At 45.8% G+C, this 13430-nt stretch overlaps 1 protein-coding gene and 1 long non-coding RNA gene across 8 annotated transcripts in view; one reads left to right on the forward strand and one right to left on the reverse strand.

The window, feature by feature from the left end:
- CCDC60 (coiled-coil domain containing 60) overlaps positions 1–13430 on the forward strand; it is a 204086-nt gene that overhangs the window by 58597 nt on the left and 132059 nt on the right. The window lies entirely within an intron of this gene.
- LOC134732071 (uncharacterized) overlaps positions 5828–13430 on the reverse strand; it is a 259878-nt gene continuing 252275 nt past the window's right edge. Inside the window, exon 3 of one of the 2 annotated variants that reach the window (XR_010114997.1) lies at positions 5828–5943. This is a non-coding gene — a long non-coding RNA (uncharacterized lncRNA). The remainder of the gene's footprint in view (positions 5944–13430) is intronic. The other variant, XR_010114998.1, reaches the window with a different exon arrangement.

Here is a 13430-nt window from a genome sequence, read left to right on the forward strand (position 1 = left end):
TCTGCAAAGGTAACATATAAGGTCCCATTCTGGGTGGATGTGAGTTTCAAAAGAACACTATTCAACCCACTCCAGATTGTATAGAGGTGAGAGTGGCGGTGAGAACCTAGGAGACCAGCCAGAAAGCCAGTCCCACAGAGGGGGAATGGGTCATGGATGCAGCAGTGGAACAGGGACCCACTATCACACCAAGGGCTTTGGTGTGTGCCCTTTCCCAGAAAGAAGGGGGTCATAATGACACAGTGAATCCCATTAGAAGAGACCTCAAAGATCAAATTGGGCCAGACACGGGAGCTGATGCCTGTAATCCCAGCACTTTGAGAGGCCAAGGCAAGAGGATCACTTGAGGCCAAGAGTTCAAGACCAGCCTAGGCAATATAGCAAGACCCAGTCTCTACAAAAAAATGTAAATAATTAGCCAGGTGTCTGATGTGTGCCTGTGGTCCTAGCTACTCAAGAAGCTGAGGTGGAAGGAACACTTGAGCCCAGGAGTTTCAGGCTGCAGTGAGCTGTGATAACACTGTGTACAGAATTGGCAGGTTCTTGGTCTCACTGACTTCAAAAATGAAGCTGTGGACACTCGCAGCGAGTGTTACAGTTCTTAAAGATGGTGTGTCCGGAATTTCTTCCTTCAGATGTTCAGATGTGTCCAGAGTTTCTTCTTTCTAGTGGTTTGTGGTCTCGCTGGCTTCAGGAGTGAAGCTGCAGACCTTACAGTGAGTGTTACAGCTCTTAAAGTCAGTGTGTCTGGAGTTGTTCGTACTTCCCATCCAGAGTTGTTCATTCCTCCCTGTGGGTTCATGCTCTCGCTGGCTTCACGAGTAAAGCTGCAGACCTTCATGGTGAGTGTGACAGCTCATAAACGTGGTGCAAACCCAAAAAGTGAGCAGCAGCAAGATTTATTGCCAAGAGCGAAAGAACAAAGCTTCCATAACGCGAAAATGGACCTGAGCAGGTTGCCATTACTGGCTCCCGCAGCCTGCTTTTATTCCCTTATTTGGCCCCACCCACACCCTGCTGATTGGCCCATTTTACAGAGAGCTGATTGGTCTGTTTTACAAAGAGCTGATTGGTCCGTTTTGATAGAGTGCTGATTGGTGCGTTTACAATCCCTGAGCTAGACACAGAGTGCTGATTGGTGCATTTGCAATCCTCTGGCTAGACATAAAAGTTCTCCAAGTCTCCACCAGATTAGCTAGATACAGAGTGCTGATTGGTGCATGCATGAACCCCGTGGTAGACACAGAGTGCTGACTGTTGCATATACAATCTTCCAGCTAGACGTAAAAGTTCTCCAAGTCCCCACTCAACTCAGGAGCCCAGCTGGCTTGCCTGGTGGATCCCGCAAGTGGGGCAGGAGCGGAGCTGCCTGCCAGTCCCCGTGCACCTGCACTCCTCAGCCCTTGGGCGGTCAATGGGACCGGGCACCAGGGAGCAGGGGGCAGAGCCCGTCAGGGAGGCTGGGGCAGCAGGGAGGGGGGCGCGGGGTTGGGGAGGAAAGGGGGAGGGGAGTTGGAGGGCAGGGGGGCAGAAAGTGGGGCAGAGAGGAAGGGGGCGGGGTGGGGAGGAAGGGGGTGCAGCAGGGGAGGAAGGAAGGGGACAGCATGGGAGGGGGCGGAAGGGGGCGGCGGGGGTGGGGAGGAAGCGGAGGGGGGCTCAGGCATGGCAGGCTGCAGGTCCCAGCCCTGCCCCACGGGGAGGCGGCTGAGGCCTGGCGAGAATTCCAGTGTGGTGCAGGCAGGCCGGCAGTGCTGGGGGACCCAGCACACCCTCCGCAGCTCCTGGCCCGGATGCTAAGCCCATCACTGCCAGGCACTGGCGCTGGCCAGCCGCTCCTAGTGCGTGGCCCTCCGAGCTCGCACCCACCCAGAACTCACGCTGGCCCGCGAGCATGGCACACAGCCTTGGTTCCCACCCGTGCCTCTCCCTCCACACCTCCCCGCAAGCAGAGGGAGCCACCTCCAGCCTCGGCCAGCCCTGAGAGGGGCTCCCACAGTGTAGCTCAGGCTGAAGGGCTCCTCAAGCGCCACCAGAGTGGGTGCCAAGGCCAAGGAGGCGCCGAGAGCGAGGGCTGCTAGCATGTTGTCACCTCTCAGCACCACTGCCCTCTAGCCTGGGCAGCAGAGCAAGACTCCATTCCTTTAAAAAAATCAAATTGCTCACTTTTCCTTTTCGCTGATAAAAGTGGTCATGGACACTATTAAGTGGTGAAACTGGCATTTTACAATTAGATAATCTATCTTGAGGATCCCTTTATAGTCTTAAGATTGTTTATGCATACTGACTCTTTGTAGTAAGGTTTAGTTTAGGCCTTCAAGAGCTAAGGAGTTTATTGGCAGAGCCCGGAATTGTCTTAATAGACAACATTTATTAAGCACACACTAAATGCCAGGTACTATGCGAGGTACCTAGAATTCATTAGCTGTAATTCTCACATATCTAAAAAGAAAGGCAATATTATGAATGTCTTTTTACAGATGAGGAAATTGATGCATGGGGAGGTTCTAACTTGCCCAGAGTCACACAGTAATGACACTGACGTGCAATTTAGGGCCATGCAATGCCAAAGGAAGTTTTTCAAACAAACAAAAACTATGGAGAGAAAAATATAGGATGAAGGGCAGTGGGATATGAATATTTCTTCAATTCAAGAGGCCCCAATTTATCTTGATCCCAAGGAAGAAGTCTTTGTGTCCCTGACTTAGGATAAAGAACCAGCTCTGGAAGCCTGGATGACAAACTGGGGTCACCCTCTTAGTTCATGGGGTGCTCAAAAGGAGATGCACCCAGGACCCAGATGGGCATCCTCCTGTTGAAAGAGGGACCTGGGATCCAACTTAATTAATCTTCTTCTCACTGCCAGCATTTCCCTTGCCCTCCCATCTGTTCTTTTCTCCAGGGATTAAGGGACCTTTACAGTTCCAGCTCATTCAGAATAAAGTTCCTTCAAATGAGCGGCCAATTTCTTTTTTTCCTTTGAGCCTGACATGCAGAGCCAGCTGTTGACTTAGGAAACTCTGCCAACACCGCATGTCGGGTGCAGACCTCATCTGGTGTCTACTTGGGATTTTCCTTTTAATTATAATTATACTTCAAAGGGAATCTGGAACTTGCAGAGCCAAAGATCAAAGCCTCAAGAGGGGCTACGTTCTCCCTAACAGTCCCCAACAGGGCTCTGAAGACAGGGGGGAAGGGAAGGATGTAGGTGATGCCATCAGCCTGGCTAGCCTCAGCCCTCCCACATCGCACCTTGTGTTCATGTGGCTGCCACTGGGCATCCAGCTTAGCCAACTAGCCCCTTCAGTGTGGCCAGAGTAGGAAATTACCTATGGGGTATGATCTGAGGATGGAGCAGCATAGTCCATACTAAAACATATGCCTACACACCAAAACTTGCTATATGCCTAATATTACACCACTTGCCAAACATCCTTTTAGATTAAGTATCATGCACTCCATGCTCTCCATTTTCAAAGTGAAAATGCTACTAAGCTAGTGATGCCATGTGTCACTCCCACCTTAGTATAAATTAGCCTACGGGTTGGTTTCCTTTTTTTTTTTTTTTTTTTTGAGATGGAGTCTCGCTCTGTCGCTCAGGCTGGAGTGCAGTAGCGCAATCTCGGCTCACTGCAACCTCCGCCTCCCCAGTTCACGCCATTCTCCTGCCTCAGCCGCCCAAGTAGCTGGGACTACAGGTGCCCGCCACTGCGCCCAGCTAATTTTTTGTATTTTTAGTAGAGACAGGGTTTCACCGTATTAGCCAGGATGGTCTCGATCTCTTGACCTCATGATCCACCACCTCGGCCTCCCAAAGTGCCAGGATTACATGCGTGAGCCACTGCGCCCAGCCCGGTTGGTTTCCATAGGTCAGAGCAGCATGAGGATATTTAGCACGGGATGGAGGAAGATAATTGATGGAGAAGAGTAAATATTTCAATATGGCTAAAAAGGGAAAGAAATGAAGGAAGCCAACATGTATTAAGCACCTACTGTGTGATAGTCTTTTACATATGTGATATTATTTGTTTTCTTAGCAACCCTCTAAAGTTGGCATTATCACCTGTATTTTGTAGTTGTCCCTCCCCTCCCAGTTGAGTTTAATCCAGTGGTTCTCAGACTTTAACAGCCATAGGAAGGCCTGAAAGTGAAGATTCCTTGGTCCACACCAGAGGTTCTGATTCACCTGGTCAGAATGTAGTCCATGAATTTGCAGGCGTAATAAGCTCCCAAGTGATGCTGCTGGCGTTGGTTCATGGACCATGGCTTGAGCCGCACTGGACTTGGCCAGTCATAGCTATCTTATTTGCTTAGCCAACAACTGGTTCGAATGATGGCCATCCCGGAGCCCATTTGGGCTAATGGGTGCAGGAAAGAAGCCTTGACCCTGGTTGCTGCCAGAAGCCACTTTACAACCATGAGGGAAAGATGTCTAAAGATGAGGCTGATTCTGTGGGCAATTCACTCTGTGCAGAGCTCAGCGACATGACAGACCTTCAGAGTCAACCCTGAAATCCCAAATCCTACTCTGTACTTCTTCTTACGTGGAGTAATAAATTTCCTTATGTGTAAGCAAGAGTGAGTGGAGTTTCCTGCTACTTTTGGCTCAAAGACATTATCAACATTCTCAGATGAAGAAAGAGGGGCTTGGTCCAAGGCCCATGGTCACAGAGCTGGTTACCCAGGTCTGTGTGATGCCAAGTGTCCTTCCAATTTACCACACTGCCTCAGTGGTTTTCTCTCCAAATACCTGATGTGACTCCCCATCTACTTTGGCACAAGCATTTGAGACCAGACCCATCTAATCTCCTATCACCAAGAGGTTCAGGATCCCATTGATCCATCCAACTGTCCATCCAACTGTCCATCCATCTGTCCATCCATCCATCCTTTCATTCATCAAGCATTTATCCAGCACTTGCCATGTATCAAATCCTGTACTCAAGGCTGGGGATCTACTGCAAGACAAGATGCAATCTTAGCCCTGAAGGAGCTCAGATTTAGAGGAAGAGACAGCCCAACAATCTCAGCATCTGTTTCTACGTTCAAGACATGGGCATTGAGATCAGCCTATGGATGTCCAGATGTCCAGTTGTTGTGGGTTTCTAAGGTGTTGGCAGATAATAAAAGCCCAGTCTTCTTTTGTTTGACTCAGATAGATTTATCCACTTTTGGAAGGTTGAATTTATTTTAACATCAGTAAAGCAATTCAAGATATCCTCAATAATGGATATCATATAAATATTCAACCATCACATTTCTCTGTTTATAGAGCATCAAAGTGCAAAGCACATTGTAAAGCTGCTAATTATTTCTTGTAACGCCCTGGTGTCAAGAGTAAAAGGAGGATGATAACCCTATTTTACCAGTGGGACCAATGGCTGCTGTAATTCAGCAACTAGCCTGTGGTCATGTGGCAGATCACCTGCATTTCATACCTTCATTAACAGCACAGCTTATTAATTGTAACAATTACATTCACAATTAACATTTATTGAGAGCCCCCATAAACCTGACTCTGTCCTGAGAACTTTATACACACATCACCTCCATCACAGGAGGTGCAGCCTCATGTTCCTTCCTCAGACTCATGAAAAAATAAGATCCTCCCTGCAGCCAGGGAGGTGGAATATTCTGATTGGCTGGGCCTGCATGTGATGTTGTGTTGATTCTCCATCACAAGCCTATGAAGTAGGCTCTGTGATTATTCTCACCTTGCACACAAGGAAACTGAGGCTCAAAGAGTAATCTTATCTGCCAAAGACCCTGGCTGGTGAACTCAGGTCTGTATAACTCCAAATCCCATACTCTGCCCTTTGACTTATTGCACCTGCTGGGTGACATGTTGGAAGGAGAGGATCGTGTATTCTTGTCCTGAGTCTTCCATTCCTTTGCTGTGTGACGTTAGGAAAATTCTCCAGCTTCTCTGAGTCTTGGATTGCACATCTGTTGGTGAAGCAGAGAGAGTAAAAGTTTTGGAGCCAAAGTGCGGTTTGTGTTTGAACCCCACCTCTGTTCCTTACTCTGTCGTGTAACTGGAAAGTAACCTCTCTGGACCTCTGTTTTCTCATCAATAAAATGAAGATAATAGCAGTCCTATTCCACAAAATATATTGCAAGGGTAAATAGAATTAATATGTGTAAAACTAAGTGGGTAGCACATAGTATGCACTTAGTAAGACACTTAGTAGGTAAACGGAAGCTGTTTTCAGTGTGTCTGTTATGTGATGGAGGTGTTGTGTTGGGCAATCTCTCAACGCTGATGATCTCTGATAATTTCAAAATGAAAGATCTCCCATGGATTTTGGTTTAGCCACAGGGAACTAGTGTAACTCTCCAGAGGTGTAGTTTGGGGTTGTCTTGACAAAAATATTTGCAATATGCTAACAAAATTATGGTCAAATCAAGATCCTGCGAGTTGCAAATGATAGAAAACCCCAATTCAATATGGTCTACACCAAAGAGAAAACTAATTATCTAAGATTAACAAAAAGTCCACAAATAAACCTAGCTTTAGGAATAATGAGTTCCAAGTATTCAAACATTATCTCCAGATACATACTCTTCTTTCTTCTGTGTTGCCTTCATTCTCAGGCAGGCTTTACCAAGTTGATGGCCAAGATAGTCGCCAAGAGCTGTAGGCTCACATTCTTCCATGGGAGCAACCCCAGCAGAAAGAGATCTTCTCTTTCCCAAGAGCAGCAGCAAATGTCCTGAGACTAAATACCTTGGTTTTTCTTTGGGTCTCAGACTCATGAAGAAGTAAGATCCTCCCTGCGGCCAGGGAGGTGGTTATTCTGATTGGCTGGGCCTGCATCCCGTGTTCACCTCTGAAGCCACATGGATGGAAGGTGAGAGAGGAAGGCTCCCATGGGGATGACTGGAGCATCTATGCCTGGGAGGAGACTAGTACAGTCTAGCTGCCAGTCTGCAGATTTCCTGGGCTTGCAGTCTAAGAGCATAACATTGGGCTTTATTCACCCAGCTACAAATTGGTGTCCCACTCCCAATCACAGTGGCCTGAGGAGAGTCCCAGCAGCCACACTCAAACCCCTCAGCCCCATCTTCCCCCTGTTCCCTCGGCATAAAATCCCAGATCCCAGCTGTCGTCGCGTTCATGATTTGGCCCTTCCTACAGCTCCCTCGTTCCTCACCCCTCCCCTCCACCAACCCTCTTGGTATGCTCCAGCTGGACTGAGCCACCTTCGCTATCAAGTTCTCACTCATGTCCATCCCAATCTTTGCAAATCCTGTCCCCTCTGCCTGGCACATCTTCCTCCTTCCTCTTCTTTTATTTATTTTTTAAATTGAAAAATGAAAAATTATATATATTTATGGCATACAACATGATGTTTTCATGTATGTATACATTGTGGGATGATTGAATCAAGCTAATTAACATATCCATCACCTCACATACCAATCATTCCTCATCCTTCAGAACTCTGCTAAGACTTAGAAGTCATTTCCTTTAGGCCGGGCACAGTGGCTCATGCCTAGAATCCCAGCACTTTTGGAGGCCAAGGTGGGCAGATCACTTGAGGTCAGGAGTTCGAGAACAGCCTGGCCAACATGGCGAAACTCCGTCTCTACTAAAAATACAAAAAAGTTAGCTGGGCATGGTTGCACATGCCTGTAATCTCAGCTACTTGGGAGGCTGAGGCAGGAGAATCACTTGAACCCGGGAGGCTGAGGTTGCAGTGATCTGAGATCATGCCACTGCACTCCAGCCTGGATGACAGAGTGAGACTCTGTCTCCAAAAAAAAAAAAAAAGAGTCATTTTGTTTATCCTTCTGACTGTCCCTCTACTCTTGCTGGGTCAGTTGTGTGCTCACACCCCCAGCTCCCTCACTCCCACCACAGCTACATCATATGGTATCATAACTGCTTAATTATCTGCCTACCTCCCCCCCACCACCCTGCCATCAATGAGACTCTGAGAGGGAGTTTTGGGGCAGGTGTGTGTTTCCTAGCTCTGAGCTGGGACCCCCAGAGGGGCTCAGGAAGACCTTTTTGAATGGAGAAATATCTGGACAGTGAGGATGATTTATTGACAAGTCCTCAGGTCAAAAGAGCAAGGAACAAGGCACCAAGTGTGAGATGGACTTGAGAAGGTCCTGGTTAGTTGCCAAGAGACCCCAACAGGGATGAGGACAGGTAGGTCTGTCAGAAGTTAGGCAGATAGGGCACTCTTGAATCTCAGCTCTAGATAAGATCTTAACTCAGCTCCAAAACCGTGAGAGATCTAGAAGGTTCTGCCCAGCAGGGCCCCTTAGAGACAAAGATCCTCACCACTCCCTCCCCAAAGGCACATGGAGATGGTTTGAAAGAAATCTTTGCAGTTCCCACAAAAAGCTTGTGCTCTGCAAACAAAAATGCTCCCTCACCTACCTTTGTGGCATTTGGCTCACCTCCTTCTAATTTGCATGATGAACCTGCTTGGGTCTCTGATTAGCCCCAGGAAAGCATGAAAATGAGCATTTGACATCATCAAGGGCATCCATGCTTGCACCTCTTTGGAGAAAGGAGCTCCTCTATTCAGGCTTTCACGTTTGAAAATAATAAGCAAGTTCAGCTCATTTCTCCACCCCAGGCTGCAAACTGCAGTCTTCTGTCTCCGCGCACACGCCCAGGAACCTTGTTTGCTAACGATGAAGAGGAAGGTGTTCTGCTTTTCAAACAAGCCTGAACCCCAATTAGTTTCTCAGCGACTTGATCCTCATTGGTGGCAACTGTGGTTCCTCATCCAGCATTGTTATTGATTTGGTCCGAAGTAATTAAGGAGATAATTCTTACTCAATTACATTTCCCTGAATTTCCTGAGGTTGCTAACTCTGTTCCCCGGCTGTATTTTCTTTTCCAAATTAATTTTGTCTTGACTCTGAAATGAGCATGGATATTACAAGGCTTGTTGTGTTTGTTGATTTTCACAGGAACAAAGTAGGGCTCTGTATTTTAACTCCAACTAGGCTCTCAAACTCTCTTAGTTTTTAGAAAATTAATGTAAAACATACACAGATTAAAAAAAAAACAAAAATCTTCTACTGTAAAGCAGGAGTCCCTCTTCCCTGCCCTCTTCTCATCCTTGATGCCATCCCTCAGGGAAGCCATGTCTAACACTTTTTGCTACTTCTTCCAATGACCTGCGCCTCTAAATTATATAAGTTTTACCTGTATTTCTTAGTTTATGCATTTAAGACTTGAATAATTTTCTGCTGTGAAAGATGAGGATCTAGTTCCCGCATCCCCACACCACTCCCCACCCCTAATTCCCACCCTCCAAAAGTAGCCTTACCTTCAGCTACCCTAGTGGTTAATTCTGTAATTAAAAAACATAGATGAGGCCGGGTGTGGTGGCTCACGGCTGTAATCCCAGCACTTTGGGAGGCCAAGGCGGGTGGATCACCTGAAATGGGGAGTTTGAGACCAGCCTGACCAACAAGGAGAAACTCCACCTCTACTAAAAATACAAAATTAGCTGGGAATGGTGGCACATGCCTGTAATCCCAGCTACTCAGGAGGCTGAGGCAGGAGAATTGCTTGAACCCGGAAGGTGGAGACTGCGGTGAGCAGAGATCGCGACATTGCACTCCAGCCTGGGCAACAAGAGGGGAATTCTGTCTCAAAAAAAAAAAAAATATATATATATATATATATATATAGAGAGAGAGAGAGAGACAGAATATATATATATAGAGAGAATATATATACATATATATAAAGAGAGAATATATATATATATAGAGAGAATATATATATATAGAAAGAATATATATATAGAGAATATATATATAGAGAGAGAATATATATATATATATAGAGAGAGAGAATATATATATAGAGAGAGAGAATATATAGAGAGAGAGAGTATATATATATATATATATAGAGAGAGAGAGAGAGAGAGAGAGAGAGAGTTGGGAGTTGGGGTCTTCTTGCCTCATTCACCCTAGAGAGTGTCTTTGACTCCTTACTTTGTGGAAGAGATGAGGATCTCATCAGCTCCCCTTGCGTCTTTACTACTATTTTTATGTTGTCAAGATCAATAGCATTCACATTCCATACACATAATTCAGTTCCCAGGCTTTGTCTCTGAGTTGTCTAAAAGTTGAAAAATCAACACATATTGAAGTTTTATTTTCATCCCTTCATCCACCCACTGAACAAATAACTGCCAAGAAGCCACTCTTTGTTTGGCATTGTGCCTGAAACCAAAAACACAATGTGACAAGGTCATACTCCTTGCACACATTGCAATGCTAGAATCCAGAGGAGGAGAGAGAAAACAGCATTTACAATGTAAGAGAAATAGCTGCTTAAGTCAGTGGTTTTGAATATGTTTAAAATATGAATACAAAACATAATAAAAAGGTAAGCTGAATATAGCAAAAAAAAAAAAAGGTTTTAAATTGGATCTGCTTGGTTTTCGTTTTACTTCATGAATATAAGCCAAGTCTTGGTGCTCCAGCCTCACCCACTTACCTACATACCCCCACTGATCCTCAGGCTGAAGCCGGAGCACCAGAGGATGCAATACACTAGGGTTTCTGTACTTCCTCCAGGGACTGAGAGATGGTGACAGGCATCACGGCTGCATTTTGGTTTCATGTTTGTAAAGTTCCTTCATCAGCAGTGAGTCTTTACAGCATTCAATATTCATAACACACTGGCTGGAAATATCACTTTAAGGACAGCTAAGGACAAATATCTTCTTGTCATGAGAGGTGCCAGAACAGTCACCACAATGCCAGTGGGGTCAGCAGAGATCACCGAGGGGACATCCAGGGCCATAGAGGGGTATATTCTGACTGCCCTTGGCATGAAATGTCCCATCCAAGTGGGGTGTGTGTACATAAATGGAGCATAACAACACTAGAAGCCAGGTGACCAAGTGCAGTGGGAAAATTAAAATTATTATCTGGCCAGGCACTGTGGCTCACACCTATAATCCCAGCACTTTGGGAGGCCAAGGCAGGACAATTACTTGATGCTAGGAGTTCAACATCAGCCTCGGCAACATAGTGACAAGTCACCTCTCCAAAAAAAAAAGAAGAAAAAAGAAAAGAAAAGAAAGAAATTTAATTAGGCAGGCATGGTGGCACATGCCTGTGGTCCCAGCTACTTGGGAGGCTCAGGAAGGAGGATCACTTGAGCCCAAGAGTGCGAGACTGCAGTGAGCTAGGATCATGCCACTGCACTCCAGTCTGGGTGACACAGCAAGACCCTGTCTCAAAAATAAATTAATTAATTACTAAAAATATGTTGTATCTATCCAAGCACACATGCATGCATATGTACCAATTAAGAAAGCCCGAGATTGTTGTTCTACTTCTTTACCTTGCAAACCACCCAGTAGTTTCTTTACTTAACAATCGCCACTGGGTTCATTTCCTGACTCTGTAGTTATATGCAGTCACTCTGCCCCTCCATGCCTTGGTAGTGACTTTTTTTTAACCTATAAAATGGGCACTCCAGAAGGTGTATTTCTTATGGCTCTTGCCCAAACTAACAGTTAGCAAATGGCAGAGCTGGGATTTAAAACCAAGTCTGTCTGATTAAGTCTGTGCTTTTCAATACGACAATCTACTGTCTCCTGTGGTAGTTCAGTTATGGAATGATCTTGTTTACAACCAAGTCATGCCCAGGCCGTGGACAAAAAATTAAATTAAAAATAAAAAGGTTTTCTATGCTTTGTTTTATTAAAAATAAAAAGGTTTTTTTTTTAATGCATATGGGAGCCAGATAATGGCTCACACCCTGAAACAGACCAACGCATTTTTCTTGCCAGTAGGGGAGACTGATATAATCAAAGAAGAGCTATTAATTTTGTGACTAGCCCCTAAAGAGAAAGTAAATGAGTTTATGTAACCCAAATCATCAACTGTTTTTGTGAGGAGTTTATTCCTGTATAGCTGTATTTCAGTTACATATTTCTATGCGACAAATTACTCTAAACCTTAGCAGCTTAAGGCAACAAACATTGATTATCTCACAATCTCTGTGGGTCGGGAATCTAGGCATGGCTTAGCTGGGAGCCTCTGGTTCAGGATCTCCTGAGGCCACACTGAAGATGGCAGCTGGGCCTACAGTTATTTCAAGACTCAACAGGGAGACGGCTCACTCCTGAGCTAACACACTTGGCTATTGGCTGGTATCAGGTGCTTTCTGGCTGTAGGCTAGAGATGTATTAGGCTGGGGCAAACGTAATTGTGGTTTCTGCCATTTAAAAGTAATAGCAAGGGCCAGGTGCGGTGGCTCACACCTGTAATCCCAGCACTTTGGGAGGCCAAGGCGGGTGGATCACGAGGTCAGGAGATTGAGACCATCCTGGCTAACACGGTGAAACCCCGTCTCTACTAAAATAAATACAAAAAATTAGCTGGGCGTGGTGGCAGGCACCTGTAGTCCCAGCTACTCGGGAGGCTGAGGCAGGAGAATGGCGTGAACCTGGGAGGCAGAGCTTGCAGTGAGCCAAGATCACACCACTGCACTCCAGCCTAGGCGACAAAGCGAGACTCCATCTCAAAAAAAAAAAGAAAAAAAGAAAAAAAAAGAGTAATAGCAATAACCGCAATGACACTGGCACCAACCTAATAAGTTTCTTGCTATGTGGACCTCTCCCAAAGAGAGGACCTCTCCCAAGGAGAAGCTCACAACTTGAAAGCTAGTTTTCCTCAGATCAAGAGCAGGTACCCAAGACAAAAGCCATGTTTATCCTGTAATCTCATCTCAGAAGGGACATTGCATCACTTTTGCCATATTCTAGTCATTAGAAGTGAGTTACTAGGTTCAGCCCAACCTCCAGGGGAGGGGATTACACAAGAGTACCAGGAGGTGGGTATCATGGGGGATATCTTAGAGGCTGCCTACCACAGACTGCGGTGTAGGGGAAAGCAAAACCTAGATCCTGATCATCACCAACCTAGGTGCTGGGTGCCCTGGGATCTCCAGGCGAAATAAAAACACAGCACTTGTCTTAGCAACCGTGTTGCTCAACCTCAGCACTCTTGACAGTTTGGAGCTGATAGAGCTTTGTGGGGGAAGAAGGACTGTCCTGTATATTGTAGGATGTTTAGCAGCATCATGGGCATCTACTTACTAGATGCACCACACACCCCCTCCCCCCCCAAGCAAGTTATGACAGCCAAAAAGAACTTCTATAACACCTTAGGAAGTTGCCTGGTTATCTACTGAAGGTCTCCCTTGCAGTGAGGAAGAGGAGGCATTGCAGCTACTAGGCAGCAGCAAGCCCTTAATGAATGACATCTTTATTGTCCCCAAAATGTGCTGCAGCCCTCGCACCAACAAACAATTAAGAAATGCAAAAAGATAAATGATTTGAGATTTTGCAAACATAGAAGACTGGGATTTCACTCAATATCCATTTTCTGTGTTCCAATAAAACTTTATTTACAGAAACAGGCAGGCTTTT

The sequence above is a fragment of the Symphalangus syndactylus genome, chromosome 13, assembly GCF_028878055.3.
Source record: "Symphalangus syndactylus isolate Jambi chromosome 13, NHGRI_mSymSyn1-v2.1_pri, whole genome shotgun sequence".
Lineage (NCBI taxonomy): Eukaryota > Metazoa > Chordata > Mammalia > Primates > Hylobatidae > Symphalangus > Symphalangus syndactylus.